Below are 353 nucleotides of genomic sequence, written 5' to 3'. Positions count from 1 at the left end.
AATCAGGCCGTCGAAGAGCGAGTGGGCGGCGGCCCCCCACTTCGTCAAGAAGAAGACCGGCGAGTGGCGGTGCCTTCTGGAACGTGCCTATCGAGGAGGGGTGTAAGCACCTCACGGCTTTCATAACTCCGATAGGCCTGTTCGAATTCAACGTAGTGCCGTTCGGAGTGAAGAACTCGCCAGCGGAGTTCCAGCGGGCGATGGACTCGTGCTTCGCCCCCATACTAGGCGACGACGTCTTCTGCTACATCGACGACGTCGTCATCTGCGGAGACGACCCGAGCGCGATGCTCGCAAAGCTACGCACCTTCCTGGGCCTCTGCCGAGAGACGGGCTTCTACCTGCGGCTGGAC

Source organism: Gregarina niphandrodes (assembly GCF_000223845.1).
Source record: "Gregarina niphandrodes unplaced genomic scaffold scaffold00117, whole genome shotgun sequence".
Taxonomy (NCBI): Eukaryota; Apicomplexa; class Conoidasida; order Eugregarinorida; family Gregarinidae; genus Gregarina; species Gregarina niphandrodes.
This window is presented reverse-complemented; position numbering follows the sequence as displayed.